This window comes from Salvelinus alpinus, chromosome 25 (assembly GCF_045679555.1).
Source record: "Salvelinus alpinus chromosome 25, SLU_Salpinus.1, whole genome shotgun sequence".
Lineage (NCBI taxonomy): Eukaryota > Metazoa > Chordata > Actinopteri > Salmoniformes > Salmonidae > Salvelinus > Salvelinus alpinus.
The window spans coordinates 42,893,473-42,911,520 of NC_092110.1; positions in this window are offsets into that span (position 1 = coordinate 42,893,473).

An 18,048-nucleotide genomic window follows, 5' to 3' on the forward strand; every position below is an offset into this window, starting at 1 on the left:
CTAGATAGATATAAACCTACAGGAGGGTCTCTCCAGGAACAGGGTTGGAGAGCCCTGGACTAGATAGATGTAAACCTACAGTAGGTATCTCTCCAGGAACAGGGTTAGGCAGCCCTGGACTAGATAGATGTAAACCTACAGGAGGGTCTCTCCAGGAACAGGGTTGGAGAGCCCTGGACTAGATAGATGTAAACCTACAGTAGGTATCTCTCCAGGAACAGGGTTGGAGAGCCCTGGACTAGATAGATGTAAACCTACAGTAGGTATCTCTCCAGGAACAGGGTTGGAGAGCCCTGGACTAGATAGATGTTAACCTACCGTAGGTATCTCTCCAGGAACAGGGTTGGAGAGCCCTGGACTAGATAGATGTAAACCTACAGTAGGTATCTCTCCAGGAACAGGGTTGGAGAGCCCTGGACTAGATAGATGTAAACCTACAGTAGGTATCTCTCCAGGAACAGAGTTGGAGAGCCCTGGACTAGATAGATGTAAACCTACAGTTGGTATCTCTCCAGGAACAGAGTTGGAGAGCCCTGGACTAGATAGATGTAAACCTACAGGAGGGTCTCTCTCCAGGAACAGGGTTGGAGAGCCCTGGACTAGATAGATGTAAACCTACAGTTGGTATCTCTCCAGGAACAGGGTTGGAGAGCCCTGGACTAGATAGATGTAAACCTACAGTTGGTATCTCTCCAGGAACAGAGTTGGAGAGCCCTGGACTAGATCAATGTAAACATCCAGTAGGTACCTCTCCAGGAACAGGGTTGGAGAGCCCTGGACTAGATAGATGTAAACCTACAGTAGGTATATCTCCAGGAAATGGGTTGGAGAGCCCTGAATTAGATAGATGTAAACCTACAGTAGGTATCTCTCCAGGAACAGGGTTGGAGAGCCCTGGACTAGATAGATGTAAACCTCCAGTAGGTATCTCTCCAGGAACAGGGTTGGAGAGCCCTGGACTAGATAGATGTAAACCTACAGTAGGTATCTCTCCAGGAACAGGGTTAGGCAGCCCTGGACTAGATAGATATAAACCTACAGGAGGGTCTCTCCAGGAACAGGGTTGGAGAGCCCTGGACTAGATAGATGTAAACCTACAGTAGGTATCTCTCCAGGAACAGGGTTAGGCAGCCCTGGACTAGATAGATGTAAACCTACAGGAGGGTCTCTCCAGGAACAGGGTTGGAGAGCCCTGGACTAGATAGATGTAAACCTACAGTAGGTATCTCTCCAGGAACAGGGTTGGAGAGCCCTGGACTAGATAGATGTAAACCTACAGTAGGTATCTCTCCAGGAACAGGGTTGGAGAGCCCTGGACTAGATAGATGTTAACCTACCGTAGGTATCTCTCCAGGAACAGGGTTGGAGAGCCCTGGACTAGATAGATGTAAACCTACAGTAGGTATCTCTCCAGGAACAGGGTTGGAGAGCCCTGGACTAGATAGATGTAAACCTACAGTAGGTATCTCTCCAGGAACAGGGTTGGAGAGCCCTGGACTAGATAGATGTAAACCTACAGTAGGTATCTCTCCAGGAACAGGGTTGGAGAGCCCTGGACTAGATAGATGTTAACCTACCGTAGGTATCTCTCCAGGATCAGGGTTGGAGAGCCCTGGACTAGATAGATGTAAACCTACAGTAGGTATCTCTCCAGGAACAGGGTTGGAGAGCCCTGGACTAGATAGATGTAAACCTACAGTAGGTATCTCTCCAGGAACAGGGTTGGAGAGCCCTGGACTAGATAGATGTAAACCTACAGTAGGTATCTCTCCAGGAACAGGGTTGGAGAGCCCTGGACTAGATAGATGTAAACCTACAGTAGGTATCTCTCCAGGAACAGGGTTGGAGAGCTCTGATCTACGAGGTGTATTATATCCTTTACACATCTACAAGGTGTAGGCTGTATTTACAGAGCATTAAGCTACTGTACTGTATCCGGAAACTGATACCATAGTCAATAATGGGAAATCTGTTTTTGAAATGGGAATATTACGCTATTGAGTAGAGACTGACTATTCACTGGAGAACCCTAGACTGACTATCCACTGGAGAACCCTAGACTGACTATTCACTGGAGAACCCTAGACTGACTATCCACTGGAGAACCCTAGACTGACTATCCACTGTCTGGAGAACCCTAGACTGACTATCCACTGGAGACCTATAGGCTGACTATTCACTGGAGAACCCTAGACTGACTATCCACTGGAGAACCCTAGACTGACTATCCACTGGAGAACCCTAGACTGACTATCCACTGTCTGGAGAACCCTAGACTGACTATCCACTGGATACCTATAGACTGACTATTCACTGGAGAACCCTAGCCTGACTATCCACTGTCTGGAGAACCCTAGACTGACTATCCACTGGAGAACCCTAGACTGACTATCCACTGTCTGGAGAACGCTAGACTGCCTATCCACTGGAGAACCCTAGACTGACTATCCACTGTCTGGAGAACCCTAGACTGACTATCCACTGCAGCACCCTAGACTGACTATTCACTGGAGAACCCTAGCCTGACTATCCACTGGAGAACCCTAGACTGACTATCCACTGGAGAACCCTAGACTGCCTATCCACTGGAGAACCCTAGACTGACTATCCACTGGAGAACCCTAGACTGACTATCCACTGGAAAACCCTAGACTGACTTTCCACTGCCTGGAGAACCCTAGACTGACTATTCACTGGATAACCCTAGACTGACTATCCACTGGAGAACCAAAGACTGACTATCCACTGGGGCACCCTAGACTGACTATTCAATGGAGAACCCTAGACTGACTATCCACTGGAGAACCATAGACTGACTATTCACTGGAGAACCCTAGACTGACTATCCACTGGAGAACCCTAGACTCACTATCCACTGGAGAACCCTAGACTGCCTATCCATTGGAGAACCCTAGACTGACTATGCACTGGAGAACCCTAGACTGACTATACACTGGAGAACCCTAGACTGCCTATCCACTGGAGAACCCTAGACTGCCTATCCACTGGAGAACCCTAGACTGCCTATCCACTGGAGAACCCTAGACTGACTATTCACTGGAGAACCCAAGACTGACTATCCACTGGAGAACCCAAGACTGACTATCCACTGGAGAACTCTAGACTGACTATCCACATCCTGGAGAACCCTAGACTGACTATCCACTGCCTGGAGAACCCTAGACTGACTATCCACTGGAGAACCCTAGACTGACTATCCACTGCCTGGAGAACCCTAGACTGACTATCCACTGCCTGGAGAACCCTAGACTGACTATCCACTGGAGAACCCTAGACTGACTATCCACTGGAGAACCCTAGACTGCCTATCCACTGCAGCAGCATAGATATGTCTTATTCAATACACTGTACACGTATGCTGCCTTTCCCCTTGAAAAACTACATGTAGTGTTTTTTCTGTGATTATTTGTGCTTCAGATATACTGGTTCTGTTCCATCTAGTGACTTCAGATAGACTGGTTCTGTCCCATCTAGTGACTTCAGATAGACTGGTTCTGTTCCATCTAGTGACTTCAGATAGACTGGTTCTAGTGACTTCAGATAGACTGGTTCTGTTCCATCTAGTGACTTCAGATAGACTGGTTCTAGTGACTTCAGATATACTGGTTCTGTCCCATCTAGTGACTTCAGATAGACTGGTTCTGTCCCATCTAGTGACTTCAGATAGACTGGTTCTGTTCCATCTAGTGACTTCAGATATACTGGTTCTGTTCCATCTAGTGACTTCAGATAGACTGGTTCTGTTCCATCTAGTGACTTCAGATATACTGGTTCTGTTCCATCTAGTGACTTCAGATATACTGGTTCTGTTCCATCTAGTGACTTCAGATAGACTGGTTCTGTTCCATCTAGTGACTTCAGATAGACTGGTTCTGTCCCATCTAGTGACTTCAGATAGACTGGTTCTGTTCCATCTAGTGACTACAGATAGACTGGTTCTAGTGACTTCCGATAGACTGGTTCTGTTCCATCTAGTGACTTCAGATAGACTGGTTCTAGTGACTTCAGATAGACTGGTTCTGTTCCATCTAGTGACTACAGATAGACTGGTTCTAGTGACTTCAGATAGACTGGTTCTGTTCCATCTAGTGACTTCAGATAGACTGGTTCTAGTGACTTCAGATAGACTGGTTCTGTTCCATTTAGTGACTTCAGATATACTGGTTCTGTTCCATCTAGTGACTTCAGATAGACTGGTTCTAGTGACTTCAGATAGACTGGTTCTGGTGACTTCAGATAGACTGGTTCTAGTGACTTCAGATATACTGGTTCTGTTCCATCTAGTGACTTCAGATAGACTGGTTCTAGTGACTCCAGATAGACTGGTTCTGTTCCATCTAGTGACTACAGATAGACTGGTTCTGTTCCATCTAGTGACTTCAGATAGACTGGTTCTGTTCCATCTAGTGACTTCAGATAGACTGGTTCTAGTGACTTCAGATAGACTGGTTCTGTTCCATCTAGTGACTTCAGATAGACTGGTTCTGTTCCATCTAGTGACTTCAGATAGACTGGTTCTAGTGACTTCAGATAGACTGGTTCTGTCCCATCTAGTGACTTCAGATAGACTGGTTCTGTCCCATCTAGTGACTTCAGATAGACTGGTTCTGTTCCATCTAGTGACTTCAGATAGACTGGTTCTGTCCCATCTAGTGACTTCAGATAGACTGGTTCTGTTCCATCTAGTGACTTCAGATAGACTGGTTCTAGTGACTTCAGATATACTGGTTCTGTTCCATCTAGTGACTTCAGATAGACTGGTTCTAGTGACTTCAGATAGACTGGTTCTAGTGACTTCAGATAGACTGGTTCTGTTCCATCTAGTGACTTCAGATAGACTGGTTCTGTTCCATCTAGTGACTTCAGATAGACTGGTTCTAGTGACTTCAGATAGACTGGTTCTGTCCCATCTAGTGACTTCAGATAGACTGGTTCTGTCCCATCTAGTGACTTCAGATAGACTGGTTCTGTCCCATCTAGTGACTTCAGATAGACTGGTTCTAGTGACTCCAGATAGACTGGTTCTGTTCCATCTAGTGACTTCAGATAGACTGGTTCTAGTGACTCCAGATAGACTGGTTCTGTTCCATCTAGTGACTTCAGATAGACTGGTTCTGTCCCATCTAGTGACTTCAGATAGACTGGTTCTGTTCCATCTAGTGACTTCAGATATACTGGTTCTGTCCCATCTAGTGACTTCAGATAGACTGGTTCTGTTCCATCTAGTGACTTCAGATAGACTGGTTCTAGTGACTTCAGATATACTGGTTCTGTCCCATCTAGTGACTTCAGATATACTGGTTCTGTCCCATCTAGTGACTTCAGATAGATTGGTTCTGTTCCATCTAGTGACTTCAGATAGACTGGTTCTAGTGACTTCAGATCGACCGGTTCTGTTCCATCTAGTGACTTCAGATAGACTGGTTCTAGTGACTCCAGATAGACCGGTTCTGTTCCATCTAGTGACTTCAGATCGACTGGTTCTGTTCCATCTAGTGACTTCAGATATACTGTTTCTGTTCCATCTAGTGACTTCAGATATACTGGTTCTGTTCCATCTAGTGACTTCAGATAGACTGGTTCTAGTGACTTCAGAGAGACTGGTTCTAGTGACTTTAGATATACTGGTTCTGTCCCATCTAGTGACTTCAGATAGACTGGTTCTGTCCCATCTAGTGACTTCAGATAGACTGGTTCTGTTCCATCTAGTGACTTCAGATAGACTGGTTCTAGTGACTTCAGATAGACCGGTTCTGTTCCATCTAGTGACTACAGATAGACTGGTTCTGTTCCATCTAGTGACTTCAGATAGACTGGTTCTGTCCCATCTAGTGACTTCAGATAGACTGGTTCTAGTGACTTCAGATAGACTGGTTCTGTTCCATCTAGTGACTTCAGATATACTGGTTCTGTTCCATCTAGTGACTTCAGATAGACTGGTTCTGTTCCATCTAGTGACTTCAGATAGACTGGTTCTAGTGACTCCAGATAGACTGGTTCTGTTCCATCTAGTGACTCCAGATAGACTGGTTCTGTTCCATCTAGTGACTTCAGATAGACTGGTTCTGTTCCGTCTAGTGACTTCAGATAGACTGGTTCTGTTCCATCTAGTGACTTCAGATAGACTGGTTCTGTTCCATCTAGTGACTTCAGATAGACTGGTTCTGTTCCATCTAGTGACTTCAGATAGACTGGTTCTGTCCCATCTAGTGACTTCAGATAGACTGGTTCTGTTCCATCTAGTGACTACAGATAGACTGGTTCTAGTGACTTCAGATAGACTGGTTCTGTTCCATCTAGTGACTTCAGATAGACTGGTTCTAGTGACTCCAGATAGACTGGTTCTGTTCCATCTAGTGACTACAGATAGACTGGTTCTGTTCCATCTAGTGACTTCAGATAGACTGGTTCTGTTCCATCTAGTGACTTCAGATAGACTGGTTCTAGTGACTTCAGATAGACTGGTTCTGTTCCATCTAGTGACTTCAGATAGACTGGTTCTGTTCCATCTAGTGACTTCAGATAGACTGGTTCTAGTGACTTCAGATAGACTGGTTCTGTCCCATCTAGTGACTTCAGATAGACTGGTTCTGTCCCATCTAGTGACTTCAGATAGACTGGTTCTGTTCCATCTAGTGACTTCAGATAGACTGGTTCTGTCCCATCTAGTGACTTCAGATAGACTGGTTCTGTTCCATCTAGTGACTTCAGATAGACTGGTTCTAGTGACTTCAGATATACTGGTTCTGTTCCATCTAGTGACTTCAGATAGACTGGTTCTAGTGACTTCAGATAGACTGGTTCTGTTCCATCTAGTGACTTCAGATAGACTGGTTCTGTTCCATCTAGTGACTTCAGATAGACTGGTTCTAGTGACTTCAGATAGACTGGTTCTGTCCCATCTAGTGACTTCAGATAGACTGGTTCTGTCCCATCTAGTGACTTCAGATAGACTGGTTCTGTCCCATCTAGTGACTTCAGATAGACTGGTTCTAGTGACTCCAGATAGACTGGTTCTGTTCCATCTAGTGACTTCAGATAGACTGGTTCTAGTGACTCCAGATAGACTGGTTCTGTTCCATCTAGTGACTTCAGATAGACTGGTTCTGTCCCATCTAGTGACTTCAGATAGACTGGTTCTGTTCCATCTAGTGACTTCAGATATACTGGTTCTGTCCCATCTAGTGACTTCAGATAGACTGGTTCTGTTCCATCTAGTGACTTCAGATAGACTGGTTCTAGTGACTTCAGATATACTGGTTCTGTCCCATCTAGTGACTTCAGATATACTGGTTCTGTCCCATCTAGTGACTTCAGATAGACTGGTTCTGTTCCATCTAGTGACTTCAGATAGACTGGTTCTAGTGACTCCAGATAGACTGGTTCTGTTCCATCTAGTGACTTCAGATAGACTGGTTCTAGTGACTTCAGATAGACCGGTTCTGTTCCATCTAGTGACTTCAGATAGACTGGTTCTAGTGACTCCAGATAGACCGGTTCTGTTCCATCTAGTGACTTCAGATCGACTGGTTCTGTTCCATCTAGTGACTTCAGATATACTGTTTCTGTTCCATCTAGTGACTTCAGATATACTGGTTCTGTTCCATCTAGTGACTTCAGATAGACTGGTTCTAGTGACTTCAGAGAGACTGGTTCTAGTGACTTTAGATATACTGGTTCTGTCCCATCTAGTGACTTCAGATAGACTGGTTCTGTCCCATCTAGTGACTTCAGATAGACTGGTTCTAGTGACTTCAGATAGACTGGTTCTGTTCCATCTAGTGACTTCAGATAGACTGGTTCTGTTCCATCTAGTGACTTCAGATAGACTGGTTCTAGTGACTTCAGATAGACTGGTTCTGTTCCATCTAGTGACTTCAGATATACTGGTTCTGTTCCATCTAGTGACTTCAGATAGACTGGTTCTGTTCCATCTAGTGACTTCAGATAGACTGGTTCTAGTGACTCCAGATAGACTGGTTCTGTTCCATCTAGTGACTCCAGATAGACTGGTTCTGTTCCATCTAGTGACTTCAGATAGACTGGTTCTGTTCCGTCTAGTGACTTCAGATAGACTGGTTCTGTTCCATCTAGTGACTTCAGATAGACTGGTTCTGTTCCATCTAGTGACTTCAGATAGACTGGTTCTGTTCCATCTAGTGACTTCAGATAGACTGGTTCTGTCCCATCTAGTGACTTCAGATAGACTGGTTCTGTTCCATCTAGTGACTACAGATAGACTGGTTCTAGTGACTTCAGATAGACTGGTTCTGTTCCATCTAGTGACTTCAGATAGACTGGTTCTAGTGACTCCAGATAGACTGGTTCTGTTCCATCTAGTGACTACAGATAGACTGGTTCTGTTCCATCTAGTGACTTCAGATAGACTGGTTCTGTTCCATCTAGTGACTTCAGATAGACTGGTTCTAGTGACTTCAGATAGACTGGTTCTGTTCCATCTAGTGACTTCAGATAGACTGGTTCTGTTCCATCTAGTGACTTCAGATAGACTGGTTCTAGTGACTTCAGATAGACTGGTTCTGTCCCATCTAGTGACTTCAGATAGACTGGTTCTGTCCCATCTAGTGACTTCAGATAGACTGGTTCTGTTCCATCTAGTGACTTCAGATAGACTGGTTCTGTCCCATCTAGTGACTTCAGATAGACTGGTTCTGTTCCATCTAGTGACTTCAGATAGACTGGTTCTAGTGACTTCAGATATACTGGTTCTGTTCCATCTAGTGACTTCAGATAGACTGGTTCTAGTGACTTCAGATAGACTGGTTCTGTTCCATCTAGTGACTTCAGATAGACTGGTTCTGTTCCATCTAGTGACTTCAGATAGACTGGTTCTAGTGACTTCAGATAGACTGGTTCTGTCCCATCTAGTGACTTCAGATAGACTGGTTCTGTCCCATCTAGTGACTTCAGATAGACTGGTTCTGTCCCATCTAGTGACTTCAGATAGACTGGTTCTAGTGACTCCAGATAGACTGGTTCTGTTCCATCTAGTGACTTCAGATAGACTGGTTCTAGTGACTCCAGATAGACTGGTTCTGTTCCATCTAGTGACTTCAGATAGACTGGTTCTGTCCCATCTAGTGACTTCAGATAGACTGGTTCTGTTCCATCTAGTGACTTAAGATATACTGGTTCTGTCCCATCTAGTGACTTCAGATAGACTGGTTCTGTTCCATCTAGTGACTTCAGATAGACTGGTTCTAGTGACTTCAGATATACTGGTTCTGTCCCATCTAGTGACTTCAGATATACTGGTTCTGTCCCATCTAGTGACTTCAGATAGACTGGTTCTGTTCCATCTAGTGACTTCAGATAGACTGGTTCTAGTGACTCCAGATAGACTGGTTCTGTTCCATCTAGTGACTTCAGATAGACTGGTTCTAGTGACTTCAGATAGACCGGTTCTGTTCCATCTAGTGACTTCAGATAGACTGGTTCTAGTGACTCCAGATAGACCGGTTCTGTTCCATCTAGTGACTTCAGATCGACTGGTTCTGTTCCATCTAGTGACTTCAGATATACTGTTTCTGTTCCATCTAGTGACTTCAGATATACTGGTTCTGTTCCATCTAGTGACTTCAGATAGACTGGTTCTAGTGACTTCAGAGAGACTGGTTCTAGTGACTTTAGATATACTGGTTCTGTCCCATCTAGTGACTTCAGATAGACTGGTTCTGTCCCATCTAGTGACTTCAGATAGACTGGTTCTGTTCCATCTAGTGACTTCAGATAGACTGGTTCTAGTGACTTCAGATAGACCGGTTCTGTTCCATCTAGTGACTACAGATAGACTGGTTCTATTCCATCTAGTGACTTCAGATAGACTGGTTCTGTCCCATCTAGTGACTTCAGATAGACTGGTTCTAGTGACTTCAGATAGACTGGTTCTGTTCCATCTAGTGACTTCAGATATACTGGTTCTGTTCCATCTAGTGACTTCAGATAGACTGGTTCTGTTCCATCTAGTAACTTCAGATAGACTGGTTCTAGTGACTCCAGATAGACTGGTTCTGTTCCATCTAGTGACTCCAGATAGACTGGTTCTGTTCCATCTAGTGACTTCAGATAGACTGGTTCTGTTCCATCTAGTGACTTCAGATAGACTGGTTCTGTTCCATCTAGTGACTTCAGATAGACTGGTTCTGTTCCATCTAGTGACTTCAGATAGACTGGTTCTGTTCCATCTAGTGACTTCAGATAGACTGGTTCTGTCCCATCTAGTGACTTCAGATAGACTGGTTCTGTTCCATCTAGTGACTACAGATAGACTGGTTCTAGTGACTTCAGATAGACTGGTTCTGTTCCATCTAGTGACTTCAGATAGACTGGTTCTAGTGACTTCAGATAGACTGGTTCTGTTCCATCTAGTGACTACAGATAGACTTGTTCTAGTGACTTCAGATAGACTGGTTCTGTTCCATCTAGTGACTTCAGATAGACTGGTTCTAGTGACTTCAGATAGACTGGTTCTGTTCCATCTAGTGACTTCAGATATACTGGTTCTGTTCCATCTAGTGACTTCAGATAGACTGGTTCTAGTGACTTCAGATAGACTGGTTCTGGTGACTTCAGATAGACTGGTTCTAGTGACTTCAGATATACTGGTTCTGTTCCATCTAGTGACTTCAGATAGACTGGTTCTAGTGACTCCAGATATACTGGTTCTGTTCCATCTAGTGACTTCAGATATACTGGTTCTGTTCCATCTAGTGACTTCAGATAGACTGGTTCTAGTGACTTCAGATAGACTGGTTCTGTTCCATCTAGTGACTTCAGATAGACTGGTTCTGTTCCATCTAGTGACTTCAGATAGACTGGTTCTAGTGACTTCAGATAGACTGGTTCTGTCCCATCTAGTGACTTCAGATAGACTGGTTCTGTCCCATCTAGTGACTTCAGATAGACTGGTTCTGTCCCATCTAGTGACTTCAGATAGACTGGTTCTAGTGACTCCAGATAGACTGGTTCTGTTCCATCTAGTGACTTCAGATAGACTGGTTCTAGTGACTCCAGATAGACTGGTTCTGTTCCATCTAGTGACTTCAGATAGACTGGTTCTGTCCCATCTAGTGACTTCAGATAGACTGGTTCTGTTCCATCTAGTGACTTCAGATATACTGGTTCTGTCCCATCTAGTGACTTCAGATAGACTGGTTCTGTTCCATCTAGTGACTTCAGATAGACTGGTTCTAGTGACTTCAGATATACTGGTTCTGTCCCATCTAGTGACTTCAGATATACTGGTTCTGTCCCATCTAGTGACTTCAGATAGACTGGTTCTGTTCCATCTAGTGACTTCAGATAGACTGGTTCTAGTGACTCCAGATAGACTGGTTCTGTTCCATCTAGTGACTTCAGATAGACTGGTTCTAGTGACTTCAGATAGACCGGTTCTGTTCCATCTAGTGACTTCAGATAGACTGGTTCTAGTGACTCCAGATAGACCGGTTCTGTTCCATCTAGTGACTTCAGATCGACTGGTTCTGTTCCATCTAGTGACTTCAGATATACTGTTTCTGTTCCATCTAGTGACTTCAGATATACTGGTTCTGTTCCATCTAGTGACTTCAGATAGACTGGTTCTAGTGACTTCAGAGAGACTGGTTCTAGTGACTTTAGATATACTGGTTCTGTCCCATCTAGTGACTTCAGATAGACTGGTTCTGTCCCATCTAGTGACTTCAGATAGACTGGTTCTGTTCCATCTAGTGACTTCAGATAGACTGGTTCTAGTGACTTCAGATAGACCGGTTCTGTTCCATCTAGTGACTACAGATAGACTGGTTCTATTCCATCTAGTGACTTCAGATAGACTGGTTCTGTCCCATCTAGTGACTTCAGATAGACTGGTTCTAGTGACTTCAGATAGACTGGTTCTGTTCCATCTAGTGACTTCAGATATACTGGTTCTGTTCCATCTAGTGACTTCAGATAGACTGGTTCTGTTCCATCTAGTAACTTCAGATAGACTGGTTCTAGTGACTCCAGATAGACTGGTTCTGTTCCATCTAGTGACTCCAGATAGACTGGTTCTGTTCCATCTAGTGACTTCAGATAGACTGGTTCTGTTCCATCTAGTGACTTCAGATAGACTGGTTCTGTTCCATCTAGTGACTTCAGATAGACTGGTTCTGTTCCATCTAGTGACTTCAGATAGACTGGTTCTGTTCCATCTAGTGACTTCAGATAGACTGGTTCTGTCCCATCTAGTGACTTCAGATAGACTGGTTCTGTTCCATCTAGTGACTACAGATAGACTGGTTCTAGTGACTTCAGATAGACTGGTTCTGTTCCATCTAGTGACTTCAGATAGACTGGTTCTAGTGACTTCAGATAGACTGGTTCTGTTCCATCTAGTGACTACAGATAGACTTGTTCTAGTGACTTCAGATAGACTGGTTCTGTTCCATCTAGTGACTTCAGATAGACTGGTTCTAGTGACTTCAGATAGACTGGTTCTGTTCCATCTAGTGACTTCAGATATACTGGTTCTGTTCCATCTAGTGACTTCAGATAGACTGGTTCTAGTGACTTCAGATAGACTGGTTCTGGTGACTTCAGATAGACTGGTTCTAGTGACTTCAGATATACTGGTTCTGTTCCATCTAGTGACTTCAGATAGACTGGTTCTAGTGACTCCAGATATACTGGTTCTGTTCCATCTAGTGACTACAGATAGACTGGTTCTGTTCCATCTAGTGACTTCAGATAGACTGGTTCTGTTCCATCTAGTGACTTCAGATAGACTGGTTCTGTTCCATCTAGTGACTTCAGATAGACTGGTTCTAGTGACTTCAGATAGACTGGTTCTGTTCCATCTAGTGACTTCAGATAGACTGGTTCTGTTCCATCTAGTGACTTCAGATAGACTGGTTCTAGTGACTTCAGATAGACTGGTTCTGTCCCATCTAGTGACTTCAGATAGACTGGTTCTGTCCCATCTAGTGACTTCAGATAGACTGGTTCTGTCCCATCTAGTGACTTCAGATAGACTGGTTCTAGTGACTTCAGATAGACTGGTTCTGTTCCATCTAGTGACTTCAGATAGACTGGTTCTGTTCCATCTAGTGACTTCAGATCGACTGGTTCTGTTCCATCTAGTGACTTCAGATATACTGTTTCTGTTCCATCTAGTGACTTCAGATATACTGGTTCTGTTCCATCTAGTGACTTCAGATAGACTGGTTCTAGTGACTTCAGAGAGACTGGTTCTAGTGACTTTAGATATACTGGTTCTGTCCCATCTAGTGACTTCAGATAGACTGGTTCTGTCCCATCTAGTGACTTCAGATAGACTGGTTCTGTTCCATCTAGTGACTTCAGATAGACTGGTTCTAGTGACTTCAGATAGACCGGTTCTGTTCCATCTAGTGACTACAGATAGACTGGTTCTATTCCATCTAGTGACTTCAGATAGACTGGTTCTGTCCCATCTAGTGACTTCAGATAGACTGGTTCTAGTGACTTCAGATAGACTGGTTCTGTTCCATCTAGTGACTTCAGATATACTGGTTCTGTTCCATCTAGTGACTTCAGATAGACTGGTTCTGTTCCATCTAGTAACTTCAGATAGACTGGTTCTAGTGACTCCAGATAGACTGGTTCTGTTCCATCTAGTGACTCCAGATAGACTGGTTCTGTTCCATCTAGTGACTTCAGATAGACTGGTTCTGTTCCATCTAGTGACTTCAGATAGACTGGTTCTGTTCCATCTAGTGACTTCAGATAGACTGGTTCTGTTCCATCTAGTGACTTCAGATAGACTGGTTCTGTTCCATCTAGTGACTTCAGATAGACTGGTTCTGTCCCATCTAGTGACTTCAGATAGACTGGTTCTGTTCCATCTAGTGACTACAGATAGACTGGTTCTAGTGACTTCAGATAGACTGGTTCTGTTCCATCTAGTGACTTCAGATAGACTGGTTCTAGTGACTTCAGATAGACTGGTTCTGTTCCATCTAGTGACTACAGATAGACTTGTTCTAGTGACTTCAGATAGACTGGTTCTGTTCCATCTAGTGACTTCAGATAGACTGGTTCTAGTGACTTCAGATAGACTGGTTCTGTTCCATCTAGTGACTTCAGATATACTGGTTCTGTTCCATCTAGTGACTTCAGATAGACTGGTTCTAGTGACTTCAGATAGACTGGTTCTGGTGACTTCAGATAGACTGGTTCTAGTGACTTCAGATATACTGGTTCTGTTCCATCTAGTGACTTCAGATAGACTGGTTCTAGTGACTCCAGATATACTGGTTCTGTTCCATCTAGTGACTACAGATAGACTGGTTCTGTTCCATCTAGTGACTTCAGATAGACTGGTTCTGTTCCATCTAGTGACTTCAGATAGACTGGTTCTGTTCCATCTAGTGACTTCAGATAGACTGGTTCTAGTGACTTCAGATAGACTGGTTCTGTTCCATCTAGTGACTTCAGATAGACTGGTTCTGTTCCATCTAGTGACTTCAGATAGACTGGTTCTAGTGACTTCAGATAGACTGGTTCTGTCCCATCTAGTGACTTCAGATAGACTGGTTCTGTCCCATCTAGTGACTTCAGATAGACTGGTTCTGTCCCATCTAGTGACTTCAGATAGACTGGTTCTAGTGACTTCAGATAGACTGGTTCTGTTCCATCTAGTGACTTCAGATAGACTGGTTCTAGTGACTTCAGATAGACTGGTTCTGTTCCATCTAGTGACTTCAGATATACTGGTTCTGTTCCATCTAGTGACTTCAGATAGACTGGTTCTAGTGACTTCAGATAGACTGGTTCTGGTGACTTCAGATAGACTGGTTCTAGTGACTTCAGATATACTGGTTCTGTTCCATCTAGTGACTTCAGATAGACTGGTTCTAGTGACTCCAGATATACTGGTTCTGTTCCATCTAGTGACTACAGATAGACTGGTTCTGTTCCATCTAGTGACTTCAGATAGACTGGTTCTGTTCCATCTAGTGACTTCAGATAGACTGGTTCTGTTCCATCTAGTGACTTCAGATAGACTGGTTCTAGTGACTTCAGATAGACTGGTTCTGTTCCATCTAGTGACTTCAGATAGACTGGTTCTGTTCCATCTAGTGACTTCAGATAGACTGGTTCTAGTGACTTCAGATAGACTGGTTCTGTCCCATCTAGTGACTTCAGATAGACTGGTTCTGTCCCATCTAGTGACTTCAGATAGACTGGTTCTGTCCCATCTAGTGACTTCAGATAGACTGGTTCTGTTCCATCTAGTGACTTCAGATAGACTGGTTCTGTTCCATCTAGTGACTTCAGATAGACTGGTTCTAGTGACTTCAGATATACTGGTTCTGTTCCATCTAGTGACTTCAGATAGACTGGTTCTAGTGACTTCAGATAGACTGGTTCTAGTGACTTCAGATAGACTGGTTCTGTTCCATCTAGTGACTTCAGATAGACTGGTTCTGTTCCATCTAGTGACTTCAGATAGACTGGTTCTAGTGACTTCAGATAGACTGGTTCTGTCCCATCTAGTGACTTCAGATAGACTGGTTCTGTCCCATCTAGTGACTTCAGATAGACTGGTTCTGTCCCATCTAGTGACTTCAGATAGACTGGTTCTAGTGACTCCAGATAGACTGGTTCTGTTCCATCTAGTGACTTCAGATAGACTGGTTCTAGTGACTCCAGATAGACTGGTTCTGTTCCATCTAGTGACTTCAGATAGACTGGTTCTGTCCCATCTAGTGACTTCAGATAGACTGGTTCTGTTCCATCTAGTGACTTCAGATAGACTGGTTCTAGTGACTTCAGATATACTGGTTCTGTCCCATCTAGTGACTTCAGATATACTGGTTCTGTCCCATCTAGTGACTTCAGATAGATTGGTTCTGTTCCATCTAGTGACTTCAGATAGACTGGTTCTAGTGACTTCAGATAGACCGGTTCTGTTCCATCTAGTGACTTCAGATAGACTGGTTCTAGTGACTCCAGATAGACCGGTTCTGTTCCATCTAGTGACTTCAGATCGACTGGTTCTGTTCCATCTAGTGACTTCAGATATACTGTTTCTGTTCCATCTAGTGACTTCAGATATACTGGTTCTGTTCCATCTAGTGACTTCAGATAGACTGGTTCTAGTGACTTCAGAGAGACTGGTTCTAGTGACTTTAGATATACTGGTTCTGTCCCATCTAGTGACTTCAGATAGACTGGTTCTGTCCCATCTAGTGACTTCAGATAGACTGGTTCTGTTCCATCTAGTGACTTCAGATAGACTGGTTCTAGTGACTTCAGATAGACCGGTTCTGTTCCATCTAGTGACTACAGATAGACTGGTTCTGTTCCATCTAGTGACTTCAGATAGACTGGTTCTGTCCCATCTAGTGACTTCAGATAGACTGGTTCTAGTGACTTCAGATAGACTGGTTCTGTTCCATCTAGTGACTTCAGATATACTGGTTCTGTTCCATCTAGTGACTTCAGATAGACTGGTTCTGTTCCATCTAGTGACTTCAGATAGACTGGTTCTAGTGACTCCAGATAGACTGGTTCTGTTCCATCTAGTGACTCCAGATAGACTGGTTCTGTTCCATCTAGTGACTTCAGATAGACTGGTTCTGTTCCATCTAGTGACTTCAGATAGACTGGTTCTGTTCCATCTAGTGACTTCAGATAGACTGGTTCTGTTCCATCTAGTGACTTCAGATAGACTGGTTCTGTTCCATCTAGTGACTTCAGATAGACTGGTTCTGTCCCATCTAGTGACTTCAGATAGACTGGTTCTGTTCCATCTAGTGACTACAGATAGACTGGTTCTAGTGACTTCAGATAGACTGGTTCTGTTCCATCTAGTGACTTCAGATAGACTGGTTCTAGTGACTCCAGATAGACTGGTTCTGTTCCATCTAGTGACTACAGATAGACTGGTTCTGTTCCATCTAGTGACTTCAGATAGACTGGTTCTGTTCCATCTAGTGACTTCAGATAGACTGGTTCTAGTGACTCCAGATAGACTGGTTCTGTTCCATCTAGTGACTTCAGATAGACTGGTTCTAGTGACTCCAGATAGACTGGTTCTGTTCCATCTAGTGACTTCAGATAGACTGGTTCTGTCCCATCTAGTGACTTCAGATAGACTGGTTCTGTTCCATCTAGTGACTTCAGATATACTGGTTCTGTCCCATCTAGTGACTTCAGATAGACTGGTTCTGTTCCATCTAGTGACTTCAGATAGACTGGTTCTAGTGACTTCAGATATACTGGTTCTGTCCCATCTAGTGACTTCAGATATACTGGTTCTGTCCCATCTAGTGACTTCAGATAGATTGGTTCTGTTCCATCTAGTGACTTCAGATAGACTGGTTCTAGTGACTTCAGATAGACCGGTTCTGTTCCATCTAGTGACTTCAGATAGACTGGTTCTAGTGACTCCAGATAGACCGGTTCTGTTCCATCTAGTGACTTCAGATCGACTGGTTCTGTTCCATCTAGTGACTTCAGATATACTGTTTCTGTTCCATCTAGTGACTTCAGATATACTGGTTCTGTTCCATCTAGTGACTTCAGATAGACTGGTTCTGTTCCATCTAGTGACTTCAGATAGACTGGTTCTAGTGACTTCAGATATACTGGTTCTGTCCCATCTAGTGACTTCAGATATACTGGTTCTGTCCCATCTAGTGACTTCAGATAGATTGGTTCTGTTCCATCTAGTGACTTCAGATAGACTGGTTCTAGTGACTTCAGATAGACCGGTTCTGTTCCATCTAGTGACTTCAGATAGACTGGTTCTAGTGACTCCAGATAGACCGGTTCTGTTCCATCTAGTGACTTCAGATCGACTGGTTCTGTTCCATCTAGTGACTTCAGATATACTGTTTCTGTTCCATCTAGTGACTTCAGATATACTGGTTCTGTTCCATCTAGTGACTTCAGATAGACTGGTTCTAGTGACTTCAGAGAGACTGGTTCTAGTGACTTTAGATATACTGGTTCTGTCCCATCTAGTGACTTCAGATAGACTGGTTCTGTCCCATCTAG